Source organism: Ceratotherium simum, chromosome 10 (assembly GCF_057802395.1).
Source record: "Ceratotherium simum simum isolate JZ-2026a chromosome 10, ASM5780239v1, whole genome shotgun sequence".
Lineage (NCBI taxonomy): Eukaryota > Metazoa > Chordata > Mammalia > Perissodactyla > Rhinocerotidae > Ceratotherium > Ceratotherium simum.
This window is the reverse complement of record NC_141909.1, coordinates 8,448,794-8,471,443: the sequence shown is the minus strand read 5'-3', so window position 1 is coordinate 8,471,443 and position 22,650 is coordinate 8,448,794. Positions and strand designations below refer to the sequence as shown.

At 34.4% G+C, this 22,650-nt stretch overlaps 1 long non-coding RNA gene across 1 annotated transcript in view; it reads left to right on the top strand.

Annotated features, from left to right (window-relative positions):
- The window catches only part of LOC147916052 (uncharacterized), a 91,613-nt gene that overhangs the window by 59,703 nt on the left and 9,260 nt on the right, over positions 1-22,650 (top strand). The window contains exon 2 of the long non-coding RNA XR_015553325.1: positions 21,498-21,641. This is a non-coding gene — a long non-coding RNA (uncharacterized LOC147916052). The remainder of the gene's footprint in view (positions 1-21,497; positions 21,642-22,650) is intronic.

The window sequence follows — 22,650 nt, the reverse complement described above, 5'->3', positions numbered from 1 at the left end:
CTGTCATAAAGAAACAGAGTTACAAGAAAACTCAGAGGGACAGTTCAATGAGCTCAGGAATAAAATTATTGAACAGAAGGAATACTTCACCAAAGAGATTGAGGCTCAAAAAAAAACAACCACAAACAGAAATTCTGGATATGAAGAACATAATTAGTGAGATTAAAAAAAAATGACGTAGAAAGCATTAAGAACAGAGCAGAACTGGGGTCGGCCCAGTGGCATAGCAGTTAAGTTCACACGCTCTGCTTTGGCAGCCCCGGGTTCATTGGTTTGGATCCTGGGTAGGGACCTACACATCACTCATCAAGCCATGCTGAGGCAGCATCCCACATAGAGCAACTAGAAGGATGTACAGCTATGATATACAGCTATCTACTGCGGCTTTGGGGAAAAAAAAGGAAAAAAAATACAGAGGAATATTGGCAACAGATGTTAGCTCAGAGCCAATCTTCCTTAAAAAACAATGACATTTGGAGTGAACCTCAAATGCTAAGATACAGTATTGGAGCTATAAGTTAAAAAAAAAAGTAGATCAGACCTTATGAAGGAGAGAATTAGTGAACTCAAAGATAGAAACTTAGAAATGACGCAGGTGGAGGAGGAGAGAGAACTAAGATTTTAAAAAAATGAAGAAATTCTTTGAGAAATATCCAGTTCAATTAGAAAAAGTAATATAAGAATTCTAAGAGAAAGAAAGCAGAAGAGAACTTATTCAAAGAAATAAATACATTAGACTTTAGATGACTTATTTAACTAGAAATCAGCTAACTTGTGATTCTAATGCATATTTGGATTTCAGATCCAGTGATAGAGTTTCTGTTTTACTATTTACAAAGGCTAAAAATTTGATTTGGTGATATATTTGATATTCTTTTATTTTGTTTGCTGGGAGGTTGGGGAGTTTGTCAAATTGGCATATGAGAATTGTGTACTTATATATTCTTTTTGTTTGCCAAACAATTTCAGTTTCAAATTGGATGTAAATTTGAAAGGGATGTTTTAAAAAATGGTGGGATTTTTTTCTGAATTTTGAAATTTGCCCCATAAGAAACCTATAGAAGCTATAATAGGAAAAGAGAAATATTTATGCATTTTACTTGCTGTTTTTCAGCTGTTGCTATTCTATTTTTTAAAACATAATTTCATTTTGGTGGCTTTGCTAGGGATATTCATACAACTTTGAGCAAAATAATTAAATCATAAGTGGGAAATTTATGCCAAAAGTAGTATTCATAATGCTTTATTAATGTTTAGGGATCTATGATATTTTAAAGAAATAATGATTAAAATAATACCACCAAATACCCACTATGTTCCAAAACGTTCTAGGTGTTTTGGGGTTCTGTGAAGAATTAGTGGGTGGTCTTGACAATTTCCCAGAATAAAAGGAGATAAATAATATAAATTTGAGTTTATAACTTAAAGTTGTATAAAGTTTAACTCTTAAAATAATATATAAAAATGAGTAAGTTCTACACTTTTGATAAATTCAATATAAAACAATTAGAACATGTACAGTTTTCTTTATTTTCTTATTTTTATTTGTTTTTCTTCATGTTCATCCCCCACAGTCATGATATTTTCTCTGATATTCTCTTAATAACTATAAGTAACTACCTAATTGCCACATATTTTCCTGGTATTTTTTTACATATCCTTTCTACACTCAACTGAGAGGTTTGAGTTTTAATTTTGCTTTGTCTGCTTGCTTGTTTTCTCATCTGATTTCTCTTATTTATTTATTTTTTATTGTGGTAAAAAAACTTAACATGAGTTCTTCCCTTTTAAATTTTTAAGTATAGAGTACAATGTTGTTATCTATAGGCAATATGTTGTACAGCAGATCTCTGGAACTTATTTATCTTGGATGACTGAAACTTTATACCCATTGAACAACAGTCCCCATTTCCCCCTCCCCTAGCCCCTGGCAACCACCATCCTACTCTGTTTATATGTGTTTGACTATTTTATATTCCCCATATAAGTGGAATCATGCAGTGTCTGTTCTTCTGCAGCAAGATGGATGAATCTTGAGAATATCAGTCTCAGATTTCTCTTTAACCAAGTTAATACAGTAAATATTATTACTTTGTTATAGATATAAACTGCAACACAGCAGATGAGGGTGCCCCTTCCCCACCCCTCCCCCGTGCCTGCATACACAGAGTGCAGGATCCTTTATTTGTTCCTCCATGGAGCAAGATTTCATCATCACTGCTCCACGAGTTTTCTATTGCTGCTCCAACAACTGACCACAAACTTAGTGGCTTAAAACCACAAAAATGTATTATCTTACCACTCTGGGAGTAAGAAGTCTAAAATGGATTGGCAGGGCTGCTTTCTGGAGGCTCCAGGGGAGAATGCATTTTCTTGCCTTCTCCAACTTCTAGAGGCAGCACACATTTCTTGGCTCACGACCCTGCATCACTCCAACTTCTACTTCCATCACTACATTTCCTCCCCTGACCTGACTCTCCTGCTCCCTTATATAAGGACTCTTGTGATTACATTGGCCCCATTCAGAAAAACCAGGAAAATATCCCCATGTCAGGATCCTTAACTTAATCACATCTGCAAAACTCATTTTGCAATGTAACGCCCCATCTTCACAGGTTTTGGGATTAGGACATGGACAGATTTGGAGACCATTATTCTATCTAACACACTGGCCCACAGGATGCAGTCCAAATTTGATTGAATAATACCCAAAGTCCTTTTATTATCAAACTCTGATCCACTTTATTCATCCCTATCCTCTCCTAATTCCTTACCAGCATTTGAGACCAAAACCACGCCAAATCATTTGTGGTTCTCCGCAGCCACATCTTGTTCTTTCAGAGCTTCCTAATTCTTTGGCTTCCTTCTGACGGCAGTGCCTTCTCAGTGTTTTTCTACCAGATTAATTCCTACTCATCCATGTTTTATTTTAATTACAAACCACTTTAAACAAATGGAAAGATACAGAAAATAACAGAACAGACCCCTGTACTCCAACCCCCAAGATTAAACAGATGTGCTGTATTTGTTTTGAGTTTCTCCATCTATTTTTTAGAGAAATGAAACATTACAGACATCACTAAAGCCCCATTATCTTCTTTCTGCATCAGAATCCCCAGATGAACACCTAAGTTATATTTATCATAAACTGTATATATGATAGTTTTGATTTGTATCAGCATAAAATATAGATTAATGTATGCATTAGTTTACAATTTGATTTTTTCACTTAACATTATGTTGTTTTTAGATCTTATGCATGTTGACACACACAAATTCTTTTATTTAATCTCTCTAGAAAATTCCACTGCATAAAAAAACCACAGTTTATTTACCCAAAATCTGTTTAGAATTAGTTAAGAAATTTCTACGTTTTTTGCTGTTGTAAAGGGTGCTGCAATGAACACTACGTGAAAATCTCCCTTTGCTGATAGACACAGTTTCTCTAGTGTAGATGCCTAGAAGAGAAATCTTTTACACTTATTAATACTGCCAAACTATTTTCTAATGGGTTTGCATTTCCCTACCAAAATTTGGTATTATCTGATTATTTAAAAAAGTTAACCTGATTATTGTGACAAAATATGGCTTTATTATTTATTGATTATAATGGCCTCCCAGTGAGGTTAAAAATATTTTCATATGTCTGTTTGGCATTCAGTTTCCTTGGTCTGCGAATTGAAATCCATGTGGGTAATTTTTCTTTTTATGTTGTTTATGTTTTTGTATGTTTGAGCTTTATTTCAGAAATCTTTCAAACTTGAAGTCATAAAGCTTTTCTATAATCTTTTCTTCTAAATTCTATAGATTTGCTATTCACATACTTTTTCCTAAATATATGTGGAATTTGTATTTAATATGAGGTAAGATTCTAAAGAGTTAAAATATATAAAAATATACATTTTTGTCTCTTTCTGCCTCCCCGTTTTGATCTATTTGTCTAGTTGTTTTTCCTGGTGCTAATACTTCACAATGTTATTTACTTGATCTTTTTATTATGGCCCAATAGCTGAGAATAACTCTCTTTCTCGTCCTCATCTTTCTTCTCTTTCCCTTCCATTTTTTAAAAAAATAAACATTATTTTTTAGAGCAGTTTTAGATGCACATCAAAATTAAGCTTTAAGTACACAGAGTTCCCACATACCCCCAGGCCCCCAGGCTGGATGATATGGTAAGAATATGTTTAGTTTTGTAAGAAACTGCCAAACTGTCTTCCAAAGTGGCTGTACCATTTGTCTTCCCACCAGCAGTGAATGAGATTTCCTGTTGCTCCATATCCTTTATAGCATTTGGTGTTGTCATGTTTTGGACTTTGGCCCTTGAAGTAGGTGTGTAGTGGTATCTCGTTGTTTTAATGTGCATTTCCCTAGTAACCTAAGATACTGAGTATCTTTTCAACTTACTCTTTTTAGCCTTTTGTAGAATTGTCTCTGCTATTCTTGGCCCTTCTTTACATGACTTTTTTAATATATGACATTTGAATTTTCTAATTTGCCTCTAATTTTTCATTTCTGTAAATTCTGTTTCTTTTTCATATATGCCCATTTTTTATAGTGTTTCTTCTGTTATACATTTGATTCCTTTTATTGGTTTCTTAATTAATTTTAATATATCTATTTTATAGTTTCTTTCAGATTGTCTATGATCTGAAGAACTTGGATTCTCAGCCTTATGTTGGTTGTATCTGTTGAATTTTTCTTGTAGTGGGTTCCTATCCATGTGAGTTCCTCTATATCATAGCTTTACCTATTTTGTGTCGCCTGAACTAAGGATGTCTTCCTTGAGAGTGGCTTTGCCAATTTCTAGTTTGCATTCCTTATTTGAGAGTTCTTGAACTATGCAGGTAGTATAACTTTGAACTCTAAGACAAAAAATGATAGGAACCCAAATTTAAAATTATCTTGGGAGATTTTTTTCCATTGGGGCTTCAATCAATACTGATTAGTCCTTGTTTCTTTCCTTACTTGTGAGATAATTTTTTCAGCCTATTATTCCTAGAAAGGTGTAACATTTAAGGGCCAAGATTTATTTAGAGATTTCTCCAACTCATCTCATGTAATTTCAAAGTCTTAACTTCTGTTTGTTTATTGCTATTAAGAGCCAAGCACTTAGATTACTGATACACATATCACTAAACACACAAGCACGCACACACACACACACTGTCAACTCGTGCACTAACCACTCTGTTTTTCAGTCTGAGATGCTTGTGCTTTTTTGGCACTGCGGATTTCCCTTTCGTCCTTTAGCATGTTTGTTATTCTCAACCAGTCTTTCTTGTGTTAGATGTACAACTATTTCAGTTTATATATTTTATCATATTGCCAGAACAAAGAGAGATCTCATTTATATTTTTTTATAAAAGTTTTTTATAGTTTTTAATGAGATAACAGAGTTGAAGTTTGGCCAGGCCTGGATTATGTGCCCAGCATGGGTTGGGGATGAGGGAGAGGTGATCAAATCCTATCTGAACTAAATGAGATAAGGATCGAACATTCCACAAGAAAGACATAGTTGTTACAAGAAGAAGAAAGGAAGTGGATGCACTCTAGACTGGAAGAAACAATTGCAATGATCACAGTCCACTAGAGATTCTCTGACATCTACAGACAGAATTCTATGTATAATGACTTGCTGAGCTCCCCCAGCACTTTCCAAGACTGAAGTCCCTGTGGTACTGATAACCTTGCTCTACTAACTTGTTTATTTGGACGTCGCTTCTACTCTCTTGAAGCCCTTCAAGATCAGAAAGTGTTTCCTGTTTCATTCTTGAATTCTCAGTCCCAGCCCTTCGTAATTGCATCAAAAATGGTTATAGAAGAAAGGAAGAAAAGAAGGGAAGAGGAAAGGAAGAAACAGAGAGAGAGAAAAGAAATCTATGCCAGGAAAGGTTAAATAACTTTCCAGTATCACAGCAAGTTAATGATAGAGCTGGCAGTAGAACACATTTTCCATAAACCCAGTCAACTGAATATTTGTTTTATATGTATATTTCTAAGTGACAATATAGAAATATTTATAATGCTGATGAGAAAGAAAAAAATGTAATGAAACTGGAAAATGAAAAAAATTACCTTTTTTTATTTGAATAATTCATGGAGAGTATTGTTTTTAAATGTGTTTTGTTTAGGAACTTGAAATTTTATTATCTGGTTTTAAGCTCCATTTCCTTGTAATTCTCTTTTTCACCTTTCTCTGGTTCAGTGTTATCTTAATGTTGTTCTCCTCAAAGCAGTGACCTGGGTGTGACTATCTTTGTGCTCAGGGGCTCACATCATAGTATCAAGGGTAACAATGGTGTCTCCTTCAGGACCTGCTATGGAAAGAGAGAGTAAGATTGACTTCCACAGTCACTGATAAATATCCCACGGTACTTCATTGACTATGACTGCATGTCCCTCCTCAGACAAATTCTCCCGGTTAAAAGGACGAGCCTTGCTGAATGACTTACCTCGATCAGGGCCACCCTGAGCTATCAATTCGTCCACCCCCGAAAATATCACCTGGCTCAAAATGTGAATGTTTGGTTTCCAAAAGGATACCTAGAGGGTTCTTAACAGGAAGATGAACAAATGAATGTTGAACAGTAAAAGCTACCACCACCAAACACCATTTTCTCCCCCAGAATAGGTTGTGCTCTCTGTGTAGATGATGATAGTGGCTTCTTCAGTTTATGCCCAGTAGATATTTGTATTTGCCACTGAATAACCCTCTGCTGCTGATGCTGATATTAATTTTCTCATGACGAGTTAGAACTACTTTCTTTGTTAGCCTTTTTCTTCTGAAAGTATATTCTCCTCACAGACTTGGGAAGACCACCCATGTGGTATTTGAATCCCACATGATGAAAGCTCTATGTTTTAACGGCTAGATGTAGTGACATATTAACATTGTAAAAGAGAATATCCAGTTAATTAATATGAAAGCAATTACTAAAACTTGATTCATATATCATATTTTAAAGATCTGAATGTCCACTTCATAACATTCTATTGTTAACTTCCTTCCACACAGCATGCTCTATGCTCTCAAATTCTCCTCATTCTCCTTTCAACTAACACAGTGTGTCTGTCTGAATTAGAAGAGATCTGGCTTGGTGTACTTGATACTCCACACCTTCTCTGAGAAAAGGAAGTAATTAATAAACTTAAAAGTTCTTTTTTCTCCCTTGCTAGCTCCTGCTGGGCCAGTGTAAACTATGGCACTGTTTATGTCGACAAAGTACAATCAGCAAAGGGATAATCCACATGCTATTATCCAGACTTAACTAAAATGGATTCATTTCTATTTGGTAGTTTTGAAAACTTGTCAATATACCACAGCCATGAGAGCCGCTGAGCTTAAGCAGATGTGCGAGTCCGGCTGGCCTGTCAGTCCCGAGGAGGCCTTGGCCAAGATTCTAAAATCTTTGACCTTATTCTCACCCTCCCACAACAGAAGCAATAATCCAAAGCTCTTTATCTTTCTTGTTTTTGGCTCTTTTTCCCACAGATGTGCAACTTCTATTTTTAAATTTTCTCTTTCTTCACTTTTTCTATCTGTTATAGTCTGTCTTTCTTGGACCTTGGCGAAAGAAGGTAAATGATTTTCCTTTAATTCTTCAGGGAAAGGAGGATAGGAAGATAAGATGTCATCTTGGCAGGTTGAAATAAGTTAGAAGTGTGTTATAATACCTTACAGATGTATAAAGCTTTGGTTTACGTATCTCTTCTGTGTGCATTAGCTCAAATCTTAGAAAGGCTCAATAGGAGAGGAGGCTCAGAAAGTTGAAATAATGTGTCCAATATCACACTCACATGGTGGTGTAAGGATGACCGTACAACTCTAGTTCCAATTCCAATGTCCTTTTCACGGCTGTCTACCTCCATGCCTTAGTGTTGCCTAGATCTTGTGGAGTAGGGTAAATAAAACACATGCATTTATTCACTTGTTTATACTTGCTGTTTACTTTTCTTTGATTTACTCTCATGTTTTCTGTACTATTGAACTAAAATCTGATATTACATAATTTTTCTCTGTCCCAATAGTTTTGCTTCACAATCATAGTTCTAATTTCTTCATAGCCAAAAAATTGAGCAATTCCAAAAATATTCCAAAAGCATGTACTGAATCTGCTTGGCATAAGACACTGAGCTGTCAATGTTAGCAGAGAGTGAAATGGTGGTTACCAGGGGTTAGGGGTTAGGGAAATGTTGGACAAAGGGTATACAGTGTTAGTTATGCAGGACAGATAATTTCTGGAGATCCAATTTACAACATGGTAAGTATGTAGCTAATAGTACTGTATTATATACCTGAGTTTTGCTTAGAGAGTAGATCTTAATTGTTCTCATACACACCAAAAAGGTAACTATGTCAGGTGATGAATGTGTTAATTAACTTGATTGCAGTAAACATTTCAAAATGTATACGTATATCAAAACATCAAGTTTTACATCTTCAATATACACAATTTATATTTTCAGTTATGCCTCGGTAAAGCTGGGGAAAAAAGAGAGAGATCAGGGTTAGTGATTGTCCATGGGTCACATCCAGGAGAAGCCATTTCAGGGTAAGATGAAATGTTAGTCTGAAGAAGTGCGTTGAGTGATCCCAGAATTGGAACAAATGGAAGTAGCATGTGGTATTTTCTAGCTTTAAAAATGCAAGCACCCAAAGTGAAGCCAGAGCTGATAGGGAGAAACCTACATGGACATTGAAATATTTCAGAGGTTAGTGGTTTCTTGTGTATCAATAAGCCATTCTCAACTCAGTGACAGCACCCTTAAAAATTGCAAAGGATCAGACAGGATGGCTTCCTGGTGCACCAAGTGAGGATGGGTCCTAAGCATGGGGCTCCAAATATGTCTACTAATCCTATGGCCCAAGCAAAACACAGATGTCAGAGAGACACTCGCTTGAGGGCACTGAAGGGATCAGGTGGATTCTGGCCATGAACATCTAAGACATCTCTGACATTTGTTCTCCAGGGAGAAGTGATTGGAGGTATTCTAGAATATGCATGACTGTGGAGGAATTAGGCCACCTCTTACTTAAGCTTTTCACAATATTGCTTGGCAAAGAGATGCTGTTTCATGTGATGATATATTAGTTCAACTTCTGTGGAATTACATTTAGTTTTCTCAGGCCCCACTTATAAAAGGCAGGGATGAGATATCTCAGTAAGTATATTTAGATCCATAACCCAGGTTAAATAGGGCAGAATAAACACATGAGCTTACCTCTATTCCCTCCAGAAAGTCAGTTAAAATATCAGTACAAGAAGTGAATAGCAATGGGTGGCTACCAAACAGATATGTCTACATCCCTCATCACTTACTCCCTTCAACAAAAGAGGATAGCAAATAAAATATATGTTTCCCAGACTCCTGTGTTGGTAGGTTTGACCATATGACCCAGTTCTGGCCTTGCAGACACTTGGGGTAAATTACACCTGCAGGGTGCATTCTAGGAAACATTTTCTTTCTTGAGAAATAATAGATGTCCCTCAATGTGAGAGGGAATAGAAAGGAGATGTGTAGTTTTGTAGTCAAATCATAAAATAGCAACTGCATATCTATTGATAATGTTCAACATTCTTCTGCATGTCAGGTCGACATTTCAATTTATGGAATGTTCTTTTAGAAAAGTCATGCTTTCCAAATCACACCCGTTACGCATATGTCTTATGAGATCTTCATTTTTTTCGTTGCAATGGGACCTTCTTATGGTCATCAGCAAAAGAACTTGGAATGAATTCTACAATGTCACATGATATGGGTTAAAAAACAAGCTTCCTTAGAAAAACTTGCAAATCGAAGGCCAGCAAGAGAAGAGTAGGCATAAGTCTTCCCATCATCTCTCATATTGTCGATGGAGAGGCATACCCAGGCCATAACACACTGCTGGATATGTCACCCTCTATTGCTCTCATTGCTTACAAGGTGAGCATGGAAACAACCTGTCAGTCAGAATTGGAAAGGACCACTTGACCACTTGACAGTCTGGATTTGCATGGCAGCTGTCCACATGCATTATCTCAAAAAGCAGGCTTCCAGCACCTTGGAAACATGGAGCTCATGGGAACAGCCAGTATCCTGTAGGAGTTGGCTTTGGGTGGCAGGTCCTCAAGCTAGGAGAAGGTAGAAACCCCTAGTTCCCATTGGCTCATGGTCCAGGCAACCCAGAATGATTTTTAGATAATCCTGCCTCTTTAATCATGACCCAGCAATGGTCTAAATCAGTGTACAGTCCTAGGATATTGCCTTCGATGTAATAATATTAGACTTCATCCAATACTCAGGGATTAACTGTTCTAGGAATGAATATCTTCATTTTTTATTCAGTTTTTTTTTTTAGAATTTTGGGAGCAATTGATAGAAATTAGGCAGTAATTTAATTTTAGTCCAATAACAATTTTTTTCAGATTTAGAGTTACAATCTTCATCCCTTGGAGTAAAAATGACATTCTTTGTCTTCCACTCGTGAAGATAAATTAATCCAGTTGGATTCCAGAATCTTTGAGAATGCATGATGCTGTACACATAATCTAACATAAACCAAGTTTTGATTGGACATTTTGGCAGCATTAGCTTTAATGGAGCAATGGTGATACTTCAAAAATCCATTCTTAATTGTAGGGAGATGACTTTTTGTGTAATACTGTTGGAAAAGGTGCCCAGAGACATGTAAGAAGTGAGATCAGATGGCCTGGTAGTATTATAAATATGTTAAATACTCATTTTAATGCATCCAAATTAGTGAGGTGCCTACAGTTTATGAGAAAAATGAACTTCTACAGGTCTTCGTTTACATTTACAAATTCTGCTAGTTCTTGTCCTTTCCTATGTTATATAACACTAGTATATGCCAAATGTATTCAGAAGTTTTCATTTTGGTATTATATATATTCTTTTTGTAGTATATAAATTATAATGTTCATCTACAGGAAAACAATACATATAATTTTATAATTAGATAAATATACTCATGTTTACTACAACCATCATGAATACTCAAAAGATCCATAATATATTTTATATGGTAATGTAACAACTCAGGACCTAAACTATAATTTATTTTATATAAAATTGCAACGATTCTTTTTATCTATGCAGAATAGATGTCTATTCTTTTTTTCCTAAAGGAATACTTTCGTGCATTACACAAACCACTTCATCTACTCCAAATTCTTTTACAAATCATATGCACAAATATACTCCTATACTCTGTGTCTATTTTGAAAAGTAATAAATTTTCAATTAGGGAGAAAATAATCTCAAGAGTAACCAGGATTCAAACTGTAGTGTGTGTGTGTGTGGGGGGGGGGGGAAGTATATGTGTGTGTGTACCTTAAATTCTCTAATTTCCCTGAGCAGCTAATAGATAAGTAGTATACACCTAGATTCAGAGGTACAAGAAATCTTAGGCAATGGATATATGTGCAATAGATTATTTAATTCAAATTAAAGCTTTCAGATAAAGTCAAAGGTAAATTATTAAACAGCACATTCTAAATAATTGACACATTTATAAATACAGTTTAGATATTTATAAAAAACATGAAATCATTCATTTAAAAGCCAATCTATATCAAAAAGTAGAATTTGTAGTTCACTTCAGCTTCTCTCTCAACTTGCACACATATTTAATTCTAATTTTCCTAAATAATAATAAAAATGTGAAGAATGGAGAAGATGGCTTCTAATTCATTTATTTCCTATAAAATTCAACAGAGCAAGGACCATGAGAAAGAAAAATGGCTAGGCCATTGTGCTTGTTTTATAGAGACCTGTAAAGAAATAAATTACATTTTCTGCCAGAGACAGAAAAAAGAGATATAGAAGATAGATAGATACTGATTTGATAGCTATGATATATATATGACATATCATATATATATATGAGCTTAATAATATTATAAGATTAATATTTACTAAATTATTTTGATCTAAAATGTGTATTATGATTATTTTTATATATCTTTTTTATATTTTTTGTTATTTATATTTTTTCTGAGTTATTTCAATAGCATAATGTTCTTATTAAAAATTTTTCTATAAAGTAAATTTTAAGTGCATATAGTAAATTGCTGTGAATTTCTTATTTCTACTAATTTAAACAATGTGTTGGTACTTTAATAGCACAAATAATCTTATACGAGTGTTTATAGGAATTACATGTGTATATGAATAAACATGATATTACATTATTATATTTTAATTGATACATATGAATTTGCAAAAACTTGTTTCAATTATTATACCAAATTGTGATTTATTTGGGATAAAGAAAGTTTTTAAAAAGAGAAGTCAAAAATATTTTTTTTAAATAATAATAACGCCTCCCTACATGTATTGTGTTCATCTATGTTAGAATTTTATATTTATAAAACATCTTTCAAATGTACTGAGGTTCATTTGAATGGCATAGAAAGCCATTTCCATGCACACAATGATGCAACTTCAATACTTCTCAAATATTGCTAATGATAAATGTGGCAGCTATAGATTCACAAAAGCTATTTCACGTTGAAATATTCCAAAGAGTTTGTTTTTCCATTTTCCCTCATGGACAATTCCTGCTGAAAGGCCTTAACTATCACCAAATTTTGGATAGCAGTCAACCTAAATTTTCTCTTTATTAACTTGGAGTGATTCAGGCTTTCTGATCTCAGCCTGAACATTTCTGCTCCAGCCTTGATATTTACATCCTGTAAGTACTTGTAAACAATTACCATATCCCCTACTTAGTTGTCTGTTAGCCAAGCTAAACAGATTGAGCTCTTTTAATCTTTTCTCATAAATCAATCTCTCCATTCCCTTAATTACTCCTGATGTTCAGTTTTGAACTTACTCCAATATGCTCTTCGTATTTCTAATACTCAGTTTCCCAGAACCAAAGTAGTTTTTTAATGGATTCATGTTAAAATTGTGCTTATTCAATTGAAATAACTGCAGCAAAAGATGTTTGTCTACAATATTCAGTTCTCTATGGTTACACAGATGGAAACATCACCATCAGGAAGCTCATCATCGAGTGCATTCCTTTTTCATTCTGTGTGGCCTTCTGCCAAAGCACAGAGCTAGCATAGGAGATGTGAGGGGTAATGGCTTTAAGATTGTAAGGGATGAGCAAGAAGACTGTTTCCCTTAAAAAAAAGTTACTGTTTTATGGTGTAAATAGGAGAGTGAGTTCATTTTCGCACATTAGCTTGGCAAAGAATTTCCCTATAGATCTTGTAGGCCAAAACTTGGGTATCTCTTCACCGAGTCAATTCATATTTAAACCAAAGCTCTACTATTGTTTTCCTTGTTCTTTAAATCCTCTCTTAGAAATTAGGAACTATGATTTAGTATTCAAACTAAGATCTTGTGAACTTATCACAAATATTTAATATCATTAAAAGGAAGGAGAAGAACGGGTGGATTTGAGTGTGGGTCTGTAACGTAGCAGCCAGTGTACTGGGGGCCTCCGTGATCTCACTTAGTCCTCTTGGTAACCCAGGATGGTGAAGCTCACCAACACGAAGACCAGGATGAGGGACAGAGCAAGGAAGTCTTGCCTACAAGGATATAGGGGTGATTAAAATATTTCCTCAAATTATCTTCATTTCATTCTTCATATCTTAGTAAAGTTTCATTTTTTATCATTAAACTCTGCTTTAAAAGTGTTTTGAAGTCCTGGAGGAAAGAGGAGTAAAGCCATTTAAAGAAGTCAGTACCGTAACTGGGGAATCCAAGCACATGAGAGATGAAAGGAAGATATGTGCCAACGACATACACAAAATTTCACAAAACACAGGAGCCATGTAGATGTACCAATAACTCCAATAACTATTTCTGTGAGCCCAAAGAGGTCATCTTTCTACCTTCTCTCATAATCTTCTTCAGTCCTCCTTCATATTTTGCTGGAGATTTATAGCTTTCCAGAGATTTCTGATCATTTATTCAACATTTACAGAAAGCATGTTAAATGTTAATTATTATGCTAAGGGCTTGATATAACTAGGATTCAAGTTAGAAAACTGGCAACTGTAGGAGCAGGAAATAATTGTTTCACCAGGGTTGAAGGCGGTTATGGGAACACATTGTTGAGGGTTTTTCTCAGCACGAGGTTTCAAGATTCACAGGGCACATATCTCCACCTTCAGTTTCTTCCTGTTCTTTACTGTCCCTTGATATCTTGGTTTTGGTCTCATCAGAAGCAGACTCCAAGACAAGAATTCAAAAGGAAGTAGTTGACTTTAGTGTATCCTGGAAAACACCAGCAGTGAAGCTGGGAAGTGAGACAGGGAAGGAAACTAATACGAAAACGGGTTTGTTTTAAGCAAACCTTTTATCTCTGCAGGTTACAGGACACTTTAATCCTTGTAGGGAACTCAGAATCCGTGTAAGACAGTGTAAAACACGCACCTCAGTGTTCTCCCCATCTCGACCACCGCTTGCTCTATTCCCCATGTTACCTTCCCTCCGCCCTGTCATCTATTCCTCACAGTGTTGGTCAGTCACATTTAAAAAACAAACAAAAACTTATAACAGGACGTTTAGTGACACAAGCAACAGTGTGTGTGACAGTAGTTGATATCATCCTCCTCCCGTGATGCTCACTCTAGAACCACATCTACATCCAGCACTTGAGATGTTGTGGGTCCCTTTGTGGTTCTTCCCCGTGAGGCTGAGAACATGAATGTATCATGCTATCTGTTCCAAGTGAATGGACTCTGCTTCTGATTCTCCCCTCCTGATGGAGATTAGAAAGAACACATTTGCCAGATCAATAGCTACATACTAAGTGCTGGAGAGTATATGGCCATAGTCAGGTGAAGAGAGCACATCCCGCTAGCAGCTGCTATTCAGGCTACCACTTTGTTGAATTTACAGTTATTCGCTGGCATCCGACATCATCTGTCTGGTGTCACCAGGAGCCAGACCAGTGAATTAAACAAGAGTGAGATGGGGATCACCACCTTTGAGCTCTGTAAGTCTTTCAGGGGCTGTAAGTCTCTGCCATTGCATCCAGGATACGGTATTGATTCTGATTTACTATCTGGCCAGGGTGGGATTGGAGAAGGGTCCAGTTTCATGGGGCTTCTCTTTGGCCTTTCGTATTGTTATGACTCTCATTTCACAGGTAGAGAAACCAATGTGAATGAGCTCATATTTCATCAAATTATATCTTTTTTACAGCTTTATTGGAGCATAATGGACAAATAAAATTGTGAGATATTTAAAGTGTAAAATGTGATGATTTGATATACACATATATTATGAAAAGATTCTCCCCATCAAGTTGATTAAAACATCCATCACTTTTTTTTTTTTTGGTGATAGTCAAATGATTTTTGACAAGTATGGTTAAGGAGGTTCAATGAGGATAGGAATTTTTTTCAACAAATGGTGTTGGAACAATTGGCTAGCTATTTAAAGAAAGCAAGCATAATCTACACTACCCCATACCCAAATTTATGTTGAGGTAGATTATTGAGATAAGGTTAAGATCTAAAACTATGGAGTGACTAGATGAAAAAAAATAGAACATCTTCATGTAATAGAGATGGGACTACATAGAACTTACTATAAAACAGAACATAAGAAATTAGATTTCATCAAAGTCGGAGAATTCTGCTCATCAAAGATCAGTGATAAGGAACTGAATAGATAAATGAGACACCTTAAGATAATTTTCATATTTCACATTTTCCCAAAACAAGGGAAAATATATGAAGCTAATCAATTCAAGTTATGGAAGAAGAAGCAATAACACAAAACAATTAAAAATATAATAAGAATAAATTATTACTCGATAATACTTATAAATATACAAGTAAAAATAGTAAATACTACTAACATTACTGTTTTTAAAGTATAGCATAATTTCATACATTTTATTGTGGCAACACAAAAAGTTAAACATCAATCTATCACGGTAGTTCATTACATTCAAGAAAAGCTCTTTAACCATGCTTAACACAGATAAGCACTTCATAAATATTTGTTGATTATATTTAAAATAAAGATTAAATTTATTACTCCTTCATGATAATCTTCTGAGTAGTGGAATAAAACTGATATAATTATGCAATTATGTGTTATTATATATATAACGTGTTAGATATATTATATTATAATTATATTATAATTATAATGTGTTATTATATTATGACATAATAATGCAGTTAACTACCAGAAGCAAACAGTAAATATTTTATTTTAGAAAGCATTCCTACTAAAATTTTATATGTGAAAAACAAGGATGTCTACTATTGCCACTGCTAGACTTTGCTTTAGCAAATATATGTTAATGCATAAAATAAGAGAAAGAAAGAAAATATATAAGTATTGTATAGTATTATAAGCATTATAAAGCCATAGACAAAAAGTTTCAATTCCCCAAATCCAAGATTATCAATTATCAAATTCTTAGAACAAAAATGGAAATAAAACTATTAGTTTGTTCAAGACTACATTATAAAGTGTTTATTCTTTTGGTTATAACCAAATACAAAATAAAATAAACAATGCATTGATTTCCAACAGCAAGAAAAATGTAGAGAAACTGGGAATAGTCTTAACAAGAAAGGTTCAACAACAATATAGGAAAAACCAATAAAACTTTAGTAAAGGACCTTAATGAAGCCTTATATAATCAGAAACTGTGTTGTATTAATTCATGGCAAGACAAAATATTACAGAGGTAAAAATTCTCCTCAAGTCAAGCTATAAATTCAGTTTGAAACCAAACTAAAAACTGGATTTTTTCTTTTTTAATAAATTTGAGGTGCTGGTTTTACATAATAGTAATATGCAAAAAAATGGATGTTAAAAATTAAAAGGAGACTTATATGGCTTAAGAGATATTAAAACATACTATAAAGTGCGTAATTAAAGAATTATTATTTTGTGTACTAATAGGTTAACAAAAGAGAATATAGATCCTATATAAGGCTCTCAAAAATATTGGAATTTATTATATGATAAAGTTGAATTTTCAATTCATGGTAAAGGGATAAATTAGTCAATAGTTGCTAAAGCCATCAGTTATTCACATACATTGGATTTACTAAGAAGAATAAATGATGAACTTTTAAAGATCATTTATTTTTTAATATATTTCTCACATTATAAATATACTTGTTTCATAATAATTTTTCTTTAATTTTATTTAGCTAAATTGCTCTCACTTTTTCTTTAGCTTTGAGCACAGATTCCTCTCTTACACTGAATTTTCCTCAATTCTCTACTTATTTCAGGATTTTTAAATTAAAATAATTGTTAAATGTTTCTGCCTGTACTGGGCTACTATTTAGGCACCAATCTCTTTTCCACAAACATGGAGTTTGGTTGCTTTTTTTTTTCTTTTTAATTTGACTTCTCTACTCTTCGAATTTCTTAGTTACTAAGAAAATGTCTCTCCATGTTGGATGCAGTGTTGCCTGTGTTTGCTGCGTGAATTTTATCATAACTTTTTTCTTAGTACTGTCAAGGGTAATTATGTGTGGTTTTGTTCCATTTGAAGCTCTAGTTTATCTTCTGTGAAATTTTTAAGGCCATTACTTAGCTTGATCTTTGTGAATTGGAAAAAAAAATCAAAAAAGCTTTCTTTTATTTAAAATTATGACATTTTTATTTAGAATAGAGACTGAATATAGGAAAGAAAGCACTATTTTCTCACCTTCTTAATGTCCATTTATTCTTTCTCAATGTCAGATAAAACTGTAATTGTTACCTTTTAGAAGGTTTTCGTTGTTATTGTTTTATTTTTTAAATGTCATCTTTTCCTACAATATATAAGGCTATTTCATTTTGTAAATAAGGTGTATGGTAAACATAGGATTCATGCATATCTATAAGACTAGTTAAGACCAATCTCAGTAGGATAGCAATGACGTTCATTAACTTGTTGAAAATACTTTAGTGTTGTTTAATATATAGTGAAGAATTTGGAGTTCAGAGATACAATGTATTAATGTGATGCGATTCAAATCCATCTCAAGGCATGTGTTTTCAAGTATGAAGGACCAGGGTACCTTGATCTAAGCTTGCTGCATCAGAAAAACTTGATCTTTCTTCATATTGTTTCCTTTTAAACTCTTCCTTTTGCCGCCCTGGAATAAAATATTCAGACAGATTCTACAGGAATGACATGATGTTAATGTCAAGCCACCGAAAAGATAAAACAAAATCCATTTAATATTGTGGAATAAGACTCCATCTGAGATATTACTACCATAATGAGAATAATTTGACTGTGTGTGTACATGGCTCATGATTTACTATAAAGAGAATCTGAAGAGTTCCAAAGAATTTTTAGCATTAGATAGCTTAATTATTGGAATAAGTTCAGACCATTCCAAGATGATGACTTTTAGCCTAGTAATCCGTGGTAGAAAAGCACGAACTTTATGATTTGTTTACATGGAATCAAATTCCTGTTGCACAGCACTCCAGTGCTTTGTGCCTGGACGTACGACATAACCTCTTCCTGCCCCAGATGCCAAACGTATAAAATGAGGAGAATATTAAGTACAGTATCTTGTACGGCATAGACAAGAAGGCCCTTGGTAAATGTTAGATCGTTTTCTTATTTGCTTCCCAACTTTCACCCTTAACAGAATAGGCAAGCCTTAACTGGTTGGTTAAAAATCTGAGTTTCACTCATTTTTTTCACTTGGCGTAAGTACTCAGATTCTCCCTGATACCTAAATTACTCAAAGAATAAAAAGAAAGTGTCATTAAACCTACATTACGTGTTTAGTTCCACTAAGCATATAAACACTACAGTTATAATCTTATTTACAAAGATATTGTTCATCTATTGTAAATTAAGCTTGTAATGTGTCACTCTCAGCTGTACAATAGAAGGACAGTGCGGGGCCGGCCCTGTGGCATAGCGGTTAAGCGCGTGCGCTCTGCTGCTGGCGGCCCTGGTTCAGATCATGGGCGAGAGGCATCGCTTGTCAAGCCATGCTGTGGTGGCATCTCACATAAAGTGGAGGAAGATGGGCACGGATGTTAGCTCAGGGCCAGTCTTCCTCAACAAAAAGAGGAGGATTGGCATGGATGTTAGCTTAGGGCTGATCTTCCTCACAAAAAAACAAAAAAAAAAAAGAAGAAGGGCAGTGGAATGCTATTATGAGCTCTCTTCTTACATTGAGAGGGAAAGATCATGTGGCTTGTTTGGGTTCACACAGATGCTGTCGATGGTTCTTGGAGCAGAATGCAGCTAACCCACATTTTAGTCCAAATATGTGTACCTGCCCAGGAGCTCCTGGGGCTTCCTGTCCAGCCTCTCTTTCTGAGGCCCCCATGGCTGTGATATGGGCTAAACACAAGCCTCATTTATCAACAAATATTAGAATCTTAGCTTTAGGGCAGTGGGAGAAAACTTGGAGAATAATGCAATCTCCAAATTTACATAAAGGTCTGGAGTCATAGATAAGTTAAACGGATAGTGGAAGATCACAGGGCAGAATTTGGTAGAAAACTCCTGTGCTCTAAGTACTACTTTTCTTGCCGTATCACATCAAAGAGTTCTTATTCTTTTTGTGTTCTTCTGATACATGCACCGGGACATATATCAGCATTAATGAATCTTCTTAGAGTATGAAAAAGTTGAACTGTCTTAACTTTAATCTATGGCTTAGCTATATCATTTGAAATCATCATGGGCATTAGAATTCTCTCTCTCTTTAAAATACATTTTACATGATGTACATTTTGTACAAAAACACAAAGTAAGTGCTCAACAAAAATGGATGGTCACTCAATTTTGAAATGAACTACAAGTCACATTCTTATGTAATAAACAAATAATTCCAAAAATTTTATGAACTATTTCATGCACTGGAAGTTAGTTGTATTGACTACAGCTCATACCAAAAGTGCCATTGACAAGAATTTGGAAATCTTTGTGATATAGGGAGTGTTTTAATATTTGTTGTAATGATATTTACACACAGCAATGCACTTGTAGAATATAACTAGCTTCAGGCTTTCTCTAAGCCTGAACAAACTCAATCCCCAAACTCCCAGAGCAATTTTTAAGCAGAAAGAGAGAAGGCAGACTGGAGCCAAATGTAGTAGTGATCCCATACTAGGAGGAAATCAGAATTGAATATGATAGGGGTCAAACACAATTTAATAGTTGTGCCACAATATGCTGACCACTATTGCTTTGACATGCTGGGGTGGAGGGCAAGCAACACCATAGCAGTGGAAAAGAGTACTGTCTTCCGATGTTCTCCAAACTCAGAGACATAATATTACATCATAGTCATCCTAATAATAAGAATACACAATATTTGTTAATCATTTACTATGTGCCTTTTATTGAGATAAATGTTTTACATGTATATTCTATTTAATCTTTGGAAGAAGTCTGTTAGTTAATACTATTAATTTCTTCATTCCTGTCCAAGAAAATAATTAATGAACATATCTGGGACTAGAATACAGTTATTTGTAACTTCATAGTCATTAATATGATATAGTTTCTTTTATATGACGTCTTAGTAATCATTTCTTGATGATGTGAATAGAAGACAGAGAATAAAAAATATAAACAATTAAAACCATAAAGAATAACACTTATTATTAGCAACTTGAGACTTGCCCACATTTATAGACTCTTGAAGTTAAACAATCTGTTATAGTTGAACTATTTTCTTTCACCTTGGGGTGGATCTTAGAAAACTCATTAGCACATTTGTTTTATGGAAATATTCTGAATATAAGAAAAAGTTTGGTTTATTACTGTGTGTTTGTATAATCTAGTAGAAGTGTTCAAAATAATTTTAAGTATCTAAATTATTCTGTATTTTCTAATTGTGTTAATGTGGCTTTATTACATTTTGAAAAGCTTATAAATGAAAAATTAAAAGAAATAGAAACTACATTGAGTATTTAATGTCTGGAAATACATAATCCACTGGGAAACAGTTGTTAGTTCCACTGAGGTTTTAGAGGTCCTGGTGCGACCTCAGTTCCATAGTAGTTTTTTTTTTTTTAATATCTAGGGGTTTTAATGGATTTGGCGGATTAATAAAATTTGTTTCCCTCTGAATCTTGTAACCTTTCACTTTTTATTGTGTGGTGCAGCACACACGCTTTTCACATAGAGGGCAGCTCCATCCCTCTGAACTGCAGATTCTCTGCCACTTTGTACAGCCTTTCCCCAGACAGAGAAAACTGAGCAGAGTCCAAAACATTATAATAACATTTGTCTCTGATGTTGATGAGGGCCAACACATATTAATTTGTCATTTGCCACATATTTATCAACCAGATTGCAGACTATTTCCAGACTGAGGCAGTTAAAATCCTTTACTAAAAATGATGCTTTTGAAATCTAAATTATTTCAGCATGCATATATTTTTATTTAATATTTTTTTTATGTCTTGCAAGCTAACAATGTTTCAAGAGTGTCAAACACGAATGTTGAGCTTTACAAATCTATTATTTTTTATTAATTTGCTTGGTTATGATGTTATTTTATATCTTTATTTTGCTGTTTCAGCCCTGAACATTTTAAAGAAAACTACCGGTGGTACTGGTACGTGCCTGCTGATAGTCACCATGACATTCATAATTTTAAGGAATTATGCCTAAGACTTTTAGAGTGGGATATTATTAGGCAAATAGAATGCACAAATGAATCAAGGTAAGTAGTGAAACAAATATTTGAACAGAGCTTTCCATATCCTACATGAAGAAGCAAAGAGTAACAGTAAAGTTTGTGTTTACATATGTCACTATTCTAATATCTAGAATAATGTCAATTCCTGGGTTAGTAAAAAAGATATAAAGTATTTTTATAAGGTTGCATGTGAGTTGCAGAACATAGTACAGACTCAGCCTATTCATGCCCCTTAAAATCTGTTTGCAGGAAAATCTTTGTTGAAAAAAATATATAAAAGGAAAAAAATCTCACATTAAAAAATTTGAAGAGATGTATATTTGATAAATTTTTTGACAAATGAAATAAAAACATCTTTATAGGTCATAAAACCATGTTGCCCACATACTTTGATTGTGACATAAATAACTTTTAACATTGGTTTTTGGTTCCCTCAACATAATTTGTTACCTGCTAATGCTGTATTTTAAGTATAATGTTTATTGATTCCTTCTCAACTTTAAGGAATGGTTCCAGATTCTATAAGGGATAAAAAGACTCAGAGATACAGTCCTCTCCTACTAGGAGCTTAAAATACAGTAGTGAAATATCACAAAAATAAATAACTATGGTGGTATAGACATTCCAAATCGATGGCACAAACAATAAGCATTATAAGAATTCGGATGAGTTTATCTAGCTAGAATCTTCACGGTAAAGGTCAGAAACAATAGACAGGGTTTACATGTTTGCATCTCAATAACGGAGCTTGACTCCTGATTCTGCTACTTAATATCATTTTGTCATTTATAAAGTTTGTTTTTTTCTCTAAGCTTCATTTATTTATCTTCAGAGCAACTGTATTAGTTTTCTAGGGCTGCCATAAGCTACCACAGACAAGGTGGGTTAAACAACAGAAATGTATTTTCTTATAATTCTGGAGGCTAGAAGTACAAGATCAAGGTATCAGCAGGGCTGTTTTTTTCTGGGACCTCTCTCCTTGTCTTGCAGATGACCATCTTCTCCCTGTGTCTTCATGTGGTCTTTCCTCTGT